At 39.0% G+C, this 14,756-nt stretch overlaps 1 long non-coding RNA gene across 1 annotated transcript; it reads right to left on the bottom strand.

Annotated features, from left to right (window-relative positions):
* Positions 1–6,429: 6,429 nt before the first annotated feature.
* On the bottom strand, positions 6,430–9,927 carry LOC103002017 (uncharacterized). Its single transcript, XR_450791.2, has 3 exons — positions 9,747–9,927; positions 9,561–9,651; positions 6,430–6,505 (listed from the first exon to the last, which is right to left on the bottom strand). It is a non-coding gene; the product is annotated as an uncharacterized LOC103002017 (long non-coding RNA).
* Positions 9,928–14,756: the final 4,829 nt, after the last annotated feature.

Here is a 14,756-nt window from a genome sequence, read left to right as displayed (position 1 = left end):
ACTCACCAAAAAAGATACCCCACATCCAAAGACAAAGAAGAAGCCACAATGAGACGGTAGGAGGGGTGCAATCACAATAAAATCAAATCCCATAACTGCTGGGAGGGTGACTCACAAACTGGGGAATACTTATACCACAGAAGTCCACCCACTGGAGTGAAGGTTCTGAGACCCACATCAGGCTTTCCAAACTGGGGGTCCGGCAATGGGAAGAGGAATTCCTAGAGAATCAGACTTTGAAGCCTAGTGGGATTTGATTACAGGACTTTGACAGGACTGGGGGAAACAGACACTCCACTCTTGGAGGGCACACACAAAGTACTGTGTGCATCAGGACCCAGGGGAAGGAGCAGTGACCCCATAGGAGACTGAACCAGACCTACCTGCTAGTGTTGGAGGGTCTCCTGCAGAGGTGGCGGGCAGCTATGGCTCACCAAGGGACAAGGACACTGGCAGCAGAAGTTCTGGGAAATACTCCTTGGCGTGAGCCCTCCAGAATACGCCATTAGCCCCACCAAAGAGCCTGAGTAGGCGGCAGTGTTGCGTTGCCTCATGCCAAAAAACCAACAGGGAGGGAACCGAGCCCCACCCATTAGCAGAGAAGCAGATTAAAGTTTTACTGAGCTCTGCCCACCAGAGCAACAGCCAGCTCTACCCACCACCAGTCCCTTCCATCAGGAAACTTGCACAAGCCTCTTAGATAACCTAATCCACCAGAGGGCAGACAGCAGAAGCAAGAAGAAGTACAATCCTGTAGCCTGTGGAACAAAAACTACATTCACAGGAAGATAGACAAGATGAAAAGGCAGAGGGCTATGTACCAGATGAAGGAACAACATAAAACCCAGGAAAAACAACTAAATGAAGTGGAGATAGGCAACCTTCCAGAAAAAGAATTCAGAATAATGATAGTGAAGATGATCCAGGACCTCGGAAAAAGAATGGAGGCAAAGATCGAGAAGATGCAAGAAATGTTTAACAAAGACCTAGAAGAATTAAATAACAAACAAACAGAGATGAACAATACAATAACTGAAATGAAACTACACTAGAAGGAATCAATAGCAGAATAACTGAGGCAGAAGAACGGATAAGTGACCTGGAAGACAAAATGGTGGAATTCACTGCTGTGGAACAGAATAAAGATAAAAGAATGAAAAGAAATGAAGGCAGCCTAAGAGACCTCTGCAGAAACATTAAATGCAACAACATTCGCATTATAGGGGTCCCAGAAGGAGAAGAGAGAGAGAAGGACAAGAGAAAATATTTGAAGAGATTACAGACGAAAACTTCCCTAACATGGGAAAGGAAATAGCCACCCAAGTACAGGAAGCACAGAGAGTCCCATACAGGAGAAACCCAAGGAGAAACACACCAAGACACATAGTAATCAAACTGGCAAAAATTACAGACAAAGAAAAATTATTGGAAGCAGCAAGGGAAAAAAGACAAATACAAAGTAAGTCCCATAAGGTTAACAGCTGATTTCTCAGCAGAAACTCTATAAGCCAGAAGGGAGTGGCATGACATATTTAAAGTGATGAAAGGGAAGAACTTACAACCAAGATTACCCAGCAAGGGTATCGTTCAGATTCGATGGAGAAATCAAAAGCTTTACAGACAAGCAAAAGTTAAGAGAATTCAGCACCAAACCAGCTCTACAACAAATACTAAAAGAACTTCTCTAACTGGGAAACACAAGAGAAGAAAAGGACCTACAAAAGCAAATCCAAAACAAATAAGAAGATGATCATAGGAACATACATATCGATAATTATGTTAAACGTGAATGAATTAAATGCTCCAACCAAAAAGACACAGGCTCGCTGAATGGATACAAAAGCAAGACTCATATATATGCTGTCTACAAGAGACCCACCTCAGACCTAGGGACACATACAGACTGAAAGTGAGGGGATGGAAAAAGATATTCCATGCAAATGGAAATCAAAAGAAAGCTGGAGTAGCAATTCTCATATCAGACAAAATAAACTTTAAAATAAAGACTATTAAAAGAGACAAAGAAGGACACTACATAATGATCAAGGGATCGATCCAAGAAGAAGATATAAAAATTGTAAATATTTATGCACCCAACATAGGAGCACCTCAATACATAAGGCAAATACTAACAGCCATAAAAGGGGAAATCGACAGTAACACAATCATAGTACGGGACTTTAACACCCCACTTTCACCAATGGACAGATCATCCAAAATGAAAATAAATACGGAAACAGAAGTTATAAATGACACAATAGACCAGATAGATTTAACTGATATTTATAGGACATTCCATCCAAAAACAGCAGATTACACTTTCTTCTCAAGTGTGCACGGAACATTCTCCAGGATAGATCATATTTTGGGTCACAAATCAAGCCTTGGTAAATTTAAGAAAACTGAAATCATAGCAAGCATCTTTTCTGACCACAATGCTATGAGATTAGAAATGAATTACAGGAAAAAAAATGTAAAAAACACAAACACATGGAGGCTAAAAAATACATTACTAAATAACCAAGAGATCACTGAAGAAATCAAAGAGGAAATCAAAAAATAACTAGAGACAAATGACAATGAAAACACGATGATCCAAAACCTATGGGATGCAGCAAAAGCAGTTCTAAGAGGGAATTTTGTAGAAATACAATCCTACCTCAAGAAACAACAAACATCTCGAATAAACAATCTAACCCTACACCTAAAAGAACTAGAGAAAGAAGAACAAACAAAACTCAAAGTTAGTAGAAGGCAAGAAATTATAAAGATCAGAGCAGAAATAAATGAAATAGAAACAAAGAAAACAATAGCAAAGATCAATAAAAGTAAAAGCTGGTTCTTTGAGAAGATAAACAAAATTCATAAAGCATTAACCAGACTCATCAAGAAAAAGAGGGAGAGGACTCAAATCAATAAAATTAGAAATGAAAAAGGAGAAATTACAACAGACACTGCAGAAATACAAAGCATTCTAAGAGACTACTACAAGCAACTCTATGCCAATAAAATGGACAACCTGGAAGAAATGGACAAATTCTTAGAAAGGTATAACCTTCCAAGACTGAACCAGAGAGCAATAGAAAATGTGAACAGACCAATCACAAGTAATGAAATTGAAACTGTGATTAAAAATCTTCCAACAAACAAAAGTCCAGGACCAGATGGCTTCACAGGTGAATTCTATCAAACATTTAGAGAAGAGCTAACACCTATCCTTCTCAAACTCTTCCAAAAAATTGCACAGGAAGGAACACTCCCAAACTCATTCTGTAAGGCCACCATCACCCTGATACCAAAATCAGACAAAGATACTACAAAAAAAGAAAATTACAGACCAATATCACTGATGAATATAGATGCAAAAACCCTCAACAAAATACTAGCAAACAGAATCCAACAACACATTAAAAGGATCATACACCATGATCAAGTGGGATTTATCCCAGAGATGCAAGGATTCTTCAATATATGCAAATCAATCAATGTGATACACCATATTAAAAAATTGAAGAATAAAAACCATATGATCATCTCAACAGATGCAGAAAATTCAACACCCATTTATGATAAAAGCTCTCCAGAAAGTGGGCATAGAGGGAACCTACCTCAACATAATAAAGGCCGTATACGACAAACCCACAGCAAACATCATTCTCAATGGTGAAAAACTGAAAACATTTCCTCTAAGATGAGGAACAAGACAAGGATGTCCACTCTCACCACTATTATTCAACACAGTTTTGGAAATCCTAGCCACAGCAATCAGAGAAGAAAAAGAAATAAAAGGAATACAAAATGGAAAAGAAGAAGTAAAACTGTCACTGTTTGCAGATGACATGATACTATACATAGAGAATCCTAAAGATGCCACCAGAAAACTACTAGAGCTAATCAATGAATCTGGTAAAATTGCAGGATACAAAATTAATGCACAGAAATCTCTTGCATTCCTATACACTAATGATGAAAAATCTGAAAGAGAAATTAAGGAAACACTCCCATTTACCATTGCAACAAAAAGAATAAAATATCTAGGAATAAACCTACCTAGGGAGACCAAAGACCTGTATGCAGAAAACTCTAAGACATTGATGAAAGAAATTAAAGATGATACCAACAGATGGAGAGATATACCATGTTCTTGGATTGGAAGAATCAATATTGTGAAAATGACTATACTCCCCAAAGCAATCTACAGATTCAGTGCAATCCCTATGAAATCACCAATGCCATTTTTTACAGAACTAGAACAAAAAATCTTAAAATTTGTATGGAAGCACAAAAGACCCCGAATAGTCAAAGCAGTCTTGAGGGAAAAAAACAGAGCTGGAGGAATCAGACTCCCTGACTTCAGACTATACTACAAAGCTACAATAATCAAGACAATATGGTACTGGCACAAAAAACAGAAATATAGATAAATGGAACAGGATAGAAAGCCCAGAGATAAACCCATGCACCTATGGTCAACTAATCTATGACAAAGGAGGCAAGGATATACAATGGAGAAAAGACAGTCTCTTCAATAAGTGGTGCTGGGAAAACTGGACAGCTACATGTAAAAGAATGAAATTAGAACACTCCCTAACACCATACACAAAAATACACTTAAAATGGATTAGAGACCTAAATATAAGACTGGAAACTATAAAACTCTTAGAAGAAAACATAGGAAGACCATAAATCACAGCAAGATCTTTGCTGATCCACCTCCTAGAGTAATGGAAATAAAAACAAAAATAAACAAATGGGACCTAATGCAACTTAAAGTTTTTGCACAGCAAAGGAAACTACAAACAAGACGAAAAGACAACCCTCAGAATGGGAGAAAATATTTGCAAACGAATCAACGGACAAAGAATTAATCTCCAAAATATATAAACAGCTCATGCAGCTCAATATTAATAAAACAAACAACCCAACCCAAAAATGGGCAGAAGACCTAAATAGACATTTCTCCAAAGAAGACATACAGATGGCCAAGAAGCACATGAAATCTGCTCAACATCACTACTTATTAGAGAAATACAAATCAAATCTACAATGAGGTATCACCTCACACCAGTTAGAATGGCATCATCAGAAAATCTACAAACAACAAATGCTGGAGAGGGTGTGGAGAAAAGGGAACCCCCTTGCACTGTTGGTGGGAATGTAAATTGATACAGCCACTATGGAGAACAGTATAAGGTTCCTTAAAAAACTAAAAATAGAATTACCATATGACCCAGCAATCCCACTACTGGGTATATACCCAGAGAAAACCATAATTCAAAAAGACACATGCACCCCAATGTTCATTGCAGCACTATTTACAATAACCAGGACATGGGTGCAACCTAAATGCCCATCGACAGACGAATGGATAAAGAAGATGTGGTACATATATACAATGGAATATTACTCAGCCATAAAATGGAACGAAATCGGGTCATTTGTAGAGATGTGATGGATCTAGAGACTGTCATACAGAGTGAAGGAAGTCAGAAAGAGAAAAACAAATATCGTATATTAATGCACATATGTGGAATCTAGAAAAATGGTACAGATGAACCGGTTTGCAGGGCTGAAATAGAGACACAGATGTAGAGAGCAAACGTATGGACACCAATGGGGGAAAGCGGCGGGGGGGTGGGGGGGGTGTGATGAATTGGGAGATTGGGATTGACATGTATACACTGATGTGTATTAAATGGATAACTAATAAGAACCTGCTGTATAAAAAAATAAAGAAAATTAAAAAAAAAAAAAAAAGAAAAGAAAAATGAAAAAAAAAAGATGGGAACAATAAACAGTACTTACATTGACCAAACCCGAAAGGACTTCTCAGGACACCTGGATTGGGAACATCCTTAAATAAAATAGGTAACTATATTGCTTTTCTTGGTTAAGAGCTGTGACATGATTATGCAGCAGTAAAAGTATTTTTTAAAGTATTGTGAGAGGTAAAAAAGTTGAGGAATTTACCCATGTATGATGGAAGAACAGGTAAAAAATAGAGTCAGTTATTTCCGTAGCAGTCATATTATTTAATTTGTTTATTTTGACTCATTATTTGGACAAGGAAGAATATTTGAGCAAAGCTCAGCCAATCAGGTTCCCCCTCAACTAATTTTTTATTTATTTATTTATTTAATTTATTTATTTTTTTGGCTGCGGTGGGTCTTTGTTGCTGTGCGCGGGCTTTCTCTGGTGAGCGGGGGGCTACTCTTCGTTGCGGTGCGTGGGCTTCTCATTGCGGTGGCTTCTCTTGTTGCGGAGCACGGGCTCTAGGAGCACGTGCTTCAATTGTTGTGGCTCGCGGGCTCTAGAGCGCAGGCTCAGTAGTTCTGGTGCTTAGTTGCTCTGCAGCATGTGGGATCTTCCCGGACCAGGGCTCGAACCCGTGTCCCTTGCCTCAGCAGGGAGATTCTTAACCACTGCGCCACCAGGGAAGCCACCCTCAACTAATTTTGAACAGGGACCCAGCAACTCCAGTCAGTCAAGCGTTCTCCATCATATGCTGGGAAGCAGAAAAAGCGGGTCAACATAGAAAAGGGGCAACAAAGCAGAGAGAGAAACTGAGTTGCTAGACTAGGCAACTCCAGGAAAAAAGAAAGAGTGGCTTCCTTTGTTCCTGGCAGGTTTCAAAGCCCTGGTTTCAGTCCCACCTAAGACCCAGCCGTACTACCTTCCTGTGTTGTAGGAGACAACCTTGCATCCATGCAATAAACACCCCCTTTTGGCAAAAATCAGGGTGAGTGATTTGTAGCAAATAAGATTCAGCTACAACACATCACTCCAGCAAGATTGATCTGCTTCCTAAACCCCAAAATGCTGTTGGCATTTCTAACAAATGCAATGTATCCTATCCTTCGAGTCCCACCCCCCAAACCCACCCCACCTCCAACTCAAGTCCCTGGCACTCAATAAAGTCTTTTCCAATCACAGTAGTCAACATGGCTCAATAACTTTTAGATGAACTCCTAAGAAGAGATTGAGGCTGGAAATGAGGTTTTAAGTCTTATTTCACACCACAGCATCTCCCAGATGCACCACAGTGTGAAAAGTCTTCGAAATCTGGCAAACATTTTACACTTACAGCACATCATAATTCAGGCTAACCACACTTCAAGTGCTCAGTTGTGGCATTTAGCTGGTAGCTACTGAATTGGCCAGTCAGTGCAAAGTTAGAGGTTGAATCCAAGCTCTGCCATTTCCTTGCTGTGTGATGCTGAAATGATTGCTTACCCTCTCCAGACCTCATAAAGCTGTTTTGCATATTAAATGATATATTACCTGCAAATCCTTTAGCACAGAAAGCTCTCAATAAACTTTAACCACTAACTTTATCATAAAATACAAGAGTAAACAGAAGGGAGAGTCAGAGAAAACTTATACTTCGGTGGAACCCAATAAAATAATTTAGAATAAAGTAACAAATGAATAAAAATCGTGTATGACTGTTAGAATTTCTGTGTGTTTTGTAGTGTTTAAGAGCGAGTTTGAGATTCAAATCCTGGTTCTGCTGTATGAAATTGGGAAATTTATTTAACCTCTTGATATTTCAGTGCTTCCATCTGTAAAACGGGAATAGTGCCACATATGACTGGTGAGGAGCGATGAGTTAGTAGATGTAAAGCACTTAGAACAGGGGCCAAAAGTAAAGACAAGCAGTAGCTATCATTATCATCATTATCACGATTGCTGTTGTTATCCTACCATCCCAGATAGTTAATGGTAGTGTAATTGTTGAGTCTCAGGTCCTCGGCTTTAACTAAATACAGGCTGACTTTTAGTTGACCTAAAAATCAAACAATCCATTGTGTTTATAATCATGAATTTTCTCTATTGGATATAAAGAGCCACACAAGGGCAAAAGCATAATTACAGCAGCCTAATTAGAAACATCCAGTTCACAAACATCAGAATCCCATTCACAATTATAAGTGCTGAGAAATAAAACTAGGATGCTGGGGACTAGGCATACAAAATGAACAATAACCAGATACTGCCTATTGGACCTGCACACTCTTCCATTTCCTTCTCTGTTCTCCCTTATATCACAAGGGCAGAAAGCCTGAGAACTAAATATCACAAACTCAGTTGCCAGCAGGGTTATGGTTTAGTCCACAACAGTGAGATACACTCATGCAAGACATAGAAGGCAGAAAGGGGATAGAATTACTCTTCTCCTTCTGCTAGCTTTAGCAGATACGTGGGCTTCATAAATGGGGGGTTTTAATAATAGCTTCCATGTTCCCTTGAAATTCACCCCCTTAGGGCTGCAGAGAAGCTATGAGGCTGGCACTAGTTTCCTATCCATTCCGGGCCTCTGGGAGGCATCAGAATCTCTCTGGCCCCTTGGATAGACTATAGCTGTGGTTGTCCTCTTGAATCTGGCTTCTTCTCAGTGATTTCTGTAGGCAGCTTATTCCCCATATTAAGTATTGTTCTGTTTAAAATACCTGGAATGATTTGTTTACCTGCCTGAACCCTAACTGATATTGATGTTTTTCTCTGAAAATTAATCTTGACTCTCAGATCTAGCTGATGCCTTTAAGAGATGCAGGCAATAAAATGTCAGGAATTAACTTTAGAAATTTTAATTAGTTGGCAAAGTTTGATTTCAACAATAGTAACAAAAACAATGAAAAGTAGCAGTCATTGCCATTTCTAAATGACAAATAAATAACTTTTTACAATAAAAGAGATCTCTTTTTCATGACTCTCTCCTTAACTCGAGTCAACCTAAAACCATCTGCTACAAACTGAATGTTGTGTCCCCCCCTAAAATTCATATATTGAAGCCCTAATCCCCAATATGATGGTATTTGGAGGTGGGGCCTCTGGGGGATAATCAGGTTTAGATGAGGTCATGAAGGTAGAGTACTCATGATGGGATTAGTGCCCTCATAAGAAGAGGAAGAGCCCAGAGTCCCCTCTCTCTCCCCCATGTGAGAACACAGCAAGAAGGCAGCCATCTGCAAACCAGAACTAAGGCTCTAATCAGACACTAAATCTGCTAACACCTTGATCTTGGACTTGCCAGCCTCCGGACTATGAGAAATAAATGTTTGTAATATAAGCCACCCCGTCTGTTATTTTGTTATAGTTGCTGCTCACACTAAGACACCATCTAACACCAAAGCCCATGCTCTTAACCATGAGGTTGTATCTCCACATTGCAGCGTAATTGAGAACCACTGTCAACCATTGGGGAGATAGCCTTGGGCCACATTGGTACCTGTGGTCAGATTCCAGCATCAGTGCCATCACCATGGAAAGATAACTCATCCCATAACTACTCTGCTTAAAATTTTGCTTTCTTGACCATAGGAAACATTAACCATGAGTTAGCATAATTATTCTCATTTCTGGGAACAGGAAGGTTAATGCTGAAAGAATCTACAAGCTGAAAATAAGACTAAGATGGATCCACGTGAACTTAGATTGAAATAAATATGCAGTAAGTGAGATTCCCAGCAGTCATTTTGAAAACCATGCAGCACAACAAGATTTTCTCTCCATCTAATTTAGCAAATATTACCCAAAAATACCCCAAGATTCCCACTCACCCAGGAGAAAGTCCAGGGGTGGGGCCTTCTCTAGAGAACTGGGTTGAACAGAGATGTGGTCAAAGCCTCCTGTCTCGCTAGGCTCCGTCTGCTAATGAGACACAAAGCAGATGGATAAAGCAGCTGGGATTGGAACAGAGTGTTCTTTGAGGCTTCAGGCTCTGTGTTTCCACAGCAACATCATACCTGGAGGAAAGCAGCCCTGTGATGAAGCCCGGCACGTCTGTCTCCATAACGACAAGATCAAGGCAACTTGGCCATGACTCCTCCCTATTCCTCCTCAGTAGTGACCACAGTAACTGTGCTACACACCCTCACGTTACAGATAAACAAGCATCCACATTGAAACTTCTTTGATGGTTGTTTTGGTCAGGTTCCCCAGATGCAGACTCTGAAAAGAGGATTTGTGTGATTTATTAAAGAAGTGCTACAAAGGGAAATGAGGGAGGAAGCAGGGGTGGGATGGGAAAAGGGGGGGAAGCCAAACAGCAATATCACCCCAGGCACAATCCCCACAGAGAGTAGCTTCAGCCTGTTCTCGGGGAGGAAGTCAGAATATAAGTTACACCATATAGTTGCCTGCTCCCAAATGGGTCACCCCAGGGGACATAATTCCCCTGTACTTTCAGCTTTCTGCCTTTTAGGAAAACCAGGCTCTGGGAGCCAGCGTGTCCAGAGAAAGGCAATAAATACTGTCTTTGGAAAGCACAGAAAACCCAGGTGGTGCACAAAAATAGTAAAATGGTATCCAAGGGGATCTGAGCAGAGCATCACCATTATCCTCTACACTGGAGAAGACTAGTGAATTGTGGAGAGATGGATATAAAAGAAAAGGTGAAGTTGACCATACTTTCTTTCTCATACATCTCAGGCAGTGTTTGCCTAGAGTTATCCAGGCTGGGCTTTAATACCAAGGTCAAGCCTTGGTAGCTACTGGTCATCAACATTGTGCCTTGCACAGGAGTAGGAATTATGGGAACATCAAATAACAGGACGTGTTACCCCATACAATAAACTGAGATTTATGCTGCCCAGCGAGGGACCATGTTTTGGTGCAAGCAGCAGGAAATTAGGAGTCACAGAACTTTCTTGCATGGCTTCAATGTTGACCACTTGATAGGGACATTAGAGAGAGGATTCAAATATTGGAAAAGGTACTAGAAAAGGATGGCTCCTCAACTGACATTCAGGACTTCACAGCCTAGGTTTGATCCTGCTCTATCTCTCACTTTCTGTGTGACCTTAAACATATTCATTAACATCTTTTAACATCAGCTCTTTCTTCTGTTAAATGGAAATGTTAAAACCCACCCTGGTCCTCCACTTCTGGATTTTCTCTATTCTTCCCACTAAGTATGACTAAAAATCCTGGATATTAGATATAAAACTAATATAAGAAAACTCTGAAATGTAGAGAGAAGGCAGACCAGCTAGGGACCTCATGACCTAAAGAATGACACAGTGTTGAACTCCATGGGTTTTCTTCAGCTCCAGACTCGGAGCTGAAGAAGATGGCAACCTGAAAATACCAATGAGCCCTGACAAATGAATCAATAAATAAAATTAAAACAAAAGCTTGCTCACTCTAGCCAAAGGACCAGGAAAGGGGTAATCTAGTAAGACAGAAAACTTTCAGACAATGACTACTCTAGTCCAGCCAAACACCAAAAATACTGTGGTCCCAGCACTATCCATGATAGAAAAAGTAAAGTGGGAAGTTTAGTTTTCCACTCTTGCAAGGATGTAATGAGGCACCCCAACACAACCACCAGGGGCAGAAATCCAACTAGAGAACCAGGCAATAACAAGCCCTCTCCCCCAATGTGTCAGTGGGGACCATGGGATGAGTCAGAACTTCCATCTCCACTTGGCAGTAATGAGCTATCCCCATCTTCCCCTCAGGGGTGGTATCAGAGGTATCTCCTAATAGAGAGTCAGAACTTTCCTCATCACCCACTGGTAACATGGACACCCCACTATTGTGTCGGTGGAGACCATGTGGGGAGATATTACTCCCACCCACCCCCATCCAGGGGTAAAGAGGAGCTCCTTCCCCATCTTGGGTGTCAGTGGAAACTAGATGGAGAACCTGGACCCCTAGCTCCACTTAGAAGCAGTGGGGTGGCATCCTCAGAGCAGTGTCAAGAAAGTCTAGCTAAAACAGAAGATTTGAATATGATCCAAGGTCATATAACACGATACAAAAATGTCTAAGTTACAGTTGAAAATCACTCATGATATCAAGAACCAAGAAGATCTTAAACTGAATGAAAAACGTCAATGAGCAGATGCCAAAAATGAGGTGACAGAGATGCTAGATTTTAAAGCAGCCATCATAAAAATGCTTCATCAAAGAGCTACTAACATGCTTAAAACAAATGCAAAATATGCCTCAGCAAAAAATTAGAAGATATAAAGAAAAAACAAATGAAAATTTTAGAATTACAAAATACGAAAATCAAAATAAAAAGCTCAGTGGATGGTTCATAGCAGAATGGACAGGACAGACAAAGAAGAAAACACAACTCATCCAATATTAGTTAAATAATTTAAATATCCCTATAACTATTAAGGAAATAGAATTCATAATTTTAAAACTTCCAAAAAAGAAATATCACTACTTTGGAAAACAGTTTGGTGGTTCCTTATAAAACTAACCACACTCTAACCATATGACCCAACAATCACACTCTTTGGTATTTATCCAAAGGAATTGAAAACTTATGTCCACATAAAAATCTGTACACAGATATTTGTGGCAGCTTTATTCATAATTGCCAAAACTTTGAAGAAATCAAGATATCTGTCAGTAAGTGAATGAATAAACTGTGATACATCCAGACAATGGATTATTTTTCAGCGCTAAAAAGGAAATTAGCTTTCAAGCCATGAGAAGACTTGAAGGAAATTTAAATGCGTATTACTAAGGGAAATAAGTCAACCTGAAAATTCTACATACTTATATGAGTTCAACTATATGACATCCTGGAAAAAGCAAAACTATGGAGACAATAAAAAGATCACGGATTGCCAGGGGTTAAGGGGGAGGAAAGGATGAATAGGTGGAACATATAAATTTTTAGGGCAATGATACTATAACTCTGGATACATGTCATTATAAATTTGTCCAAACCCATAGAGAGTACAACACATGAGTGAACCGTAGTGTAAACTACAGGCTTTGAGTGATGATGATGTGTCAATGTAACTTTATCAATTGTAACGTATGTACCATTTTGGTGAAGGTTGTTAATAATGGGGGAGGCTATATATGTAAGGGGCAGGGGGTATCTGGGAAACTCTGTACTTTCTGCACAATATTGCTATGAACTTAAACCTGCTCTTAAAAATAAAGTCTACCTTAAAATAAATCAAGTCTATTTTTAAAGACAGATGCGTTGGGCTTCCCTGGTGGCGCAGTGGTTGAGAATCTGCCTGCCAATGCAGGGGACATGGGTTCGAGCCCTGGTCTGGGAAGATCCCACATGCCGCGGAGCAGCTAGGCCCGTGAGCCGCAATTACTGAGCCTGCGCGTCTGGAGCCTGTGCTCCGCAACAAGAGAGGCCACGATAGTGAGAGGCCTGCGCACCGCGATGAAGAGTGGCCCCCGCTTGCCGCAACTAGAGAAAGCCCTCGCACAGAAACGAAGACCCAACACAAGCCATAAATAAATAAACAAATAAATAAAAATTAAAAAAAAAAAAAAAGATGGGTTTTCTGAAGGATTCTACCAAATTTTTAAAGAAAATTTAACCCCAAATCTATACAATCTCTTCTGGAACATAGAAGAGAAAACCCTCCAGTTCATTTTAGGAAGGAAGTATTATCCTAATACCAAAAAGCAGACAGAGTCAGTACAAAAAAAAAAAAAAAGAAAAAGAAGAAGATACTACACACCAATTTTGCTCATGAATATAGACATGAAATTCCTTAACAAAATATTAGCATTTAGAATTAAACAATGTGCAAAAAGAATTATCCACCATGTTTAAGTAGATTTTATTCCAGGTATACAAGGCTGGTTCAATATTCAAAAATCAATCAGTGTAGACCAGCAGATTAACAGGCTAAGAGGGAAAATCATATGATCATATCAATGCATAAAAGATATTTGTCAAAACACAACACTCAGTCATGATTAAAAAAACTCTCAGAAAAATAGAAATAGAGGGGAACCTCCTCAACTTAATAAAGAACATCTAACAAAACCCCACAGCTGACATCATACTTAAAGGTAATAGATTAAATGCTTTCACCCAAAATCAGAAACAAGACAAAAATGTCCACTCTCACCATTTTTATTCAACATAGTGCTGGAAGTTCTAACAAATGAAATAAGGCAAGAAAAGGAATTCAAGAAAAGGAACTTTGTAGGAATCTACAAAACTAAAAAACAAACAAACAAAAACCTCTTGAACTAATACGTTATTCAGCAAGATCACAGAGTACAGGATAAATATTGAAAATCAGTTTTATTTCTATACACTAACATGAAAACATAGACACCAAAATTTAAAAACACAATACCACTGACAATCATTTGAATAATTAAACATTCAGGTATAAATCTAGCAAACCATGCCTGGAAATTTTATGCTGAAAACTACACAACACTAATGAAAAAATGTCAAAGAAAATCTCAAGAAATATAGAGACACACCATGTTCATGGTCCAGAAAACTCAACATAGTAAAGATGTCAATTTTCCCCAAATAGATATACAAATTTAATGCAATTCCTATTAAAATCCCAGCGAGATCTATTGCATATATAGACAAGATTATTTTAAAATTTATATGTAAATGTAGAGGAATTGGAACAGCTAAAATAATTTTGAAAAAGAAGAAGAAAGTGGAAGGATCCGTCTATTCAATATCAAGACTTATTATATAGCTACAATAATCAAGACTGTATGGCAATGGCAGAAGGATAGATTTATAGACTAATGGAACAGAACACAGAATCCAGCAACAGACTCAGACAAATATGTCTAATGGATTTTTGATAAAGATGCAAAAGCAATTCAGTGGAGGAAAGATAGCCCTTTCACCAAATGGTGCTAGAACAATTAGACATTCATAGGCAAAAAATAAACCATGATGTAAGTTTCACACCTTATACAAAACTTAAGCAAAATAAATCATGGACTTAAATGTAAGACATAAAACTATAAACACTTTTAGAAAAAAAGGTAGA

Source organism: Balaenoptera acutorostrata, chromosome 5 (genome assembly GCF_949987535.1).
Source record: "Balaenoptera acutorostrata chromosome 5, mBalAcu1.1, whole genome shotgun sequence".
NCBI classification, from domain to species: domain Eukaryota; kingdom Metazoa; phylum Chordata; class Mammalia; order Artiodactyla; family Balaenopteridae; genus Balaenoptera; species Balaenoptera acutorostrata.
The sequence above is the reverse complement of the archived record's forward strand: the minus strand, read 5'-3'. Positions and strand labels throughout refer to the sequence as shown.